This window comes from Tupaia chinensis, unplaced genomic scaffold, assembly GCF_000334495.1.
Source record: "Tupaia chinensis unplaced genomic scaffold, TupChi_1.0 Scaffold000330_1, whole genome shotgun sequence".
Classification (NCBI taxonomy): domain Eukaryota; kingdom Metazoa; phylum Chordata; class Mammalia; order Scandentia; family Tupaiidae; genus Tupaia; species Tupaia belangeri.
Genome location: NW_006159824.1, coordinates 415,350 through 418,600, shown reverse-complemented (window position 1 = coordinate 418,600; position 3,251 = coordinate 415,350).

The following is a 3,251-nucleotide window of genomic DNA, read 5'->3' as shown; positions in this document are numbered from 1 at the left end:
GAATGCCTTTTATATTACCCCCTTTTCTGACTGCGTTGGCGAGGACTTCCAGTACTATATTGAAAAGGGGTGGAGAAAGTGGGCAGCCTTGTCTTGTGCCGATTTTTAGTGGAAAAGCTTTCAGTTTTTCCCCATTCAGTATAATGTGAGTGATAGGTTTTTTCATAGATGGCTTTTATTGTGTTGAGAAATGACCCTTCTATGCCAATCTTGATAAGAATCTTCATCATGAAGGGATGTTGTATTTTGTTAAACGCTTTAGTTTCCCCCATTTTTCTAGAACATTTTTTGCTGGTCTCAGTCATTATCCCTTGAGCCCTGACTTAAGTCCTCTCCACCTACACACCCCTTGTCCTGGGACCAAGGCAGCTCCCATCCTATGAGAGAAGCTGGCTTGGGCACCAGGCGCTCCCCACCTTCGGGTGTTTATACTACCTCTGCCAGCTGGCCTGCTCCAGGAGCCCACACTGGGCATGCCCTTGCCTCTGGGTTGGCTCTGTCCAGTAATGGCCAAAGCAGGGATCTCCCACAGCTGTTGCTTCCATCCTAGGGCAGGGACTTACAGTATGTCCCGGGATCGCCTTGTGCCTTCTCTTTTTGTTCCTCAGGGACCGAGCCCTGCTCCCCACACCATCTGCATGGACCCTAGTACCCCCCTTTGGGGAGGTGGGCGAGCTACCCCTCTGCAGGGATTTGTGGCACTGTCTCATTGGGCTGTATTCACTGAGATTTTCTGGACTGCACAGTGACGCCAGGCCACGTGCCAGGGTGTTTGGGTCCTAGTAGGGTGGGGGCTGACATAAAAGCGAACTTTCTTCCCTGTCACCATTTGTGGTCCTTTTGGCCTAGAAGGGTGGTCTGAACACCGCCGTCCCTGGGATGCTTAAATCCGGCATTGTCAGGGAGGGTTTCAGGCAGGGGTGAACCCTAGAGATAACCTGAGCAGGGGGAGATGAGCTGGGGCCAATAGTCCCCAGGAACTCTGCTCAGAGGTCTGCCCTGAAGGGATCAGGCAAGGAAGCCCCAAGCCCTGTAGGCTTCTTGGAAAGATCAGGGTCCTTGAGGCTCTGGAAGTGGGTGATGTGGCTTCATCCCTTGACTGTGGGTAGGAGAGAGAAAGGAAGAGAAGGACAAAGCTTGTCTATGGCCATGACCCAGGACCCACGGAAGACAGAGTCCAATGCTCAGGGAACAGGGCCCCCAGATGAGGAAGTCCAGGTCCAGTGGTGTCTGGAAAGGACCTTACCAACAACCCACACTCCACTGCTCAAGAGCCTGCCACTGAGGCATGAGAGCAGCTAGACCATCCATCCCCAAGCACCAGTGGGTGACAGACCATCCACGTTCTCAGCGTCCAGCTGTTCCGGACCCAGGCCCGAGGTACCTGTCATAATGACTTCTCCTACCTTTCTACATCCATCCTGTGGGACTGGGGGCAACCACCTGTGCTCCGTTCTCAGAACCCGTGGATCTGGGTAGAAGCGATCCTTGACTCCCCCTGCCCCACCCCAGCGGAGCACAATTATTCCGTTCTCCTGGCCTCAGGGACTGCTGCTGAGAAGGCACACGGGAAGATGTTATCTCGTCCCTCAGATTGCTGAGGATGGGACTTTGGAAGGTGTTGCAGCCACAAGACCGGGCAGAAGCAGCGGCAGGAGGGAGGGTAGGTACTGACAGCCATTGTTGAGCCCTTGTGTTGTCCTGGGCCTAAAGCCAGACCAAGCTATGTAAGTAAATGGGCCGGCAAATTGCTTCCTTTGTTTAAGACAGTTCTAATCCTTTTTTCCGTTCTTTGTTCTTTTTGTTTGTTTTGTTTTTCTATGGGACATGTGTGTTCATCCAGGAAAGACAGAGACAGAGGAGGGAGTGAAAGTGAGAAATCACCACCCTCAACCACCCCGGCACCGGCACCGCAGGGTCAGTGGGTGGGGAGGATGACCAGGCTGTAATCCCTTCTCCTCCATTCTCCTCTTGGGATTTTGGGCATGCACACACACGCACCTGGCATGATTTTGAAGCCGCCAGGTCTGGGACTCAAATCACACAGCCATCCATGTGGGATCCATCTGCCTTAACCTCCACGCCACCTGCTGGCCCAGGTTTTCTGTTCTTTGTAGTAAAAATTACTTCCAGCAAACACTCTCCAAAAAAATTATGGGATAAAATAAAGGTTAAACTGTTTTAACAAGAAAGAAAAGGGAACACCCTGGCTTGGGAGGGAGGAGAGGGCTGAAGGACAAATGGCCAAGAGTAGACAGCCACTGGGCTGGCCCATAGTGCAGTGGTTAAGCACTGGGCACAGGGAGCTGGATCCCACATGGCCACCTGTGGTTTGAGTCCTGGATCCGGTAGCTTGAAAATATGTCTGGCACTTGCATATATGCCCAAAATCACAATGACAGGAAATGGAAGAAGAGGATTGTGGCGTGACCATGCCTCTCTGGGGTGCGCCCTCTCTCTCTCTCTCTCTCTCTCTCTGACCAGCACCTGCACCAACTAGCAATATAAATAATAAGACTAGACAATCATTAAGCCTGACTCCACTGAGAGTCATTATGCCCTTCTGTGTGGTATGACTGTTCCATTTACAGGAAGCTTAACCCGGGGAAGCTTGAGACCGGGGCTCAGAAAATGAGTGCAGCTGTCTGTCTTTGTCCAGACTCCTGTCCTGGCTCATCAGGTGTGAGTTGGAGGAGTTATTCAGGTCCTGCATCGTGGGAAATGTTGCACATGAGGGTGGGGTGCAACCTGCTAAGCTGACACCACTGATGAGTTAAATAACTAGACTTTGACAGAAAGGTCAGGGCAGGGTCAGATGGCTCTCTCTGCCCCCAAAGCAGGAAGGCAGTGGAGGAATTGGGGAGAAAGATGGCCGTGGTGTCTAGGAGCGTGGTGGATTTATCCATCTAGAGATTCACCTGTTAAAGCCTTTTTGTCACCTGCACCAGGGACATTCTACCTCACCCTCCATCTCTGGCCTTGGACCCAGGAAAAGTTGTGTTAGCCAAACTTCTATACCCTTGACGTCCACCATTGCCAAGCACAAAAGCATGTCTCCATTTTACAGAGAGGAACACCAAGTCTCCCCATGGAGATGCGACTTATTGAAGGCTACACATCCAGCACATGCTGGGGTGAGGAAACCAATCCGGGAGTTGACTCTGGGTCTCAGGGTGCCTCTCAAGGATACACTGGAGAAGTGACAGCTGTAAGCAGTCTTGCCTCGTGCCCCCTGGATTCTTCCCTGCCAA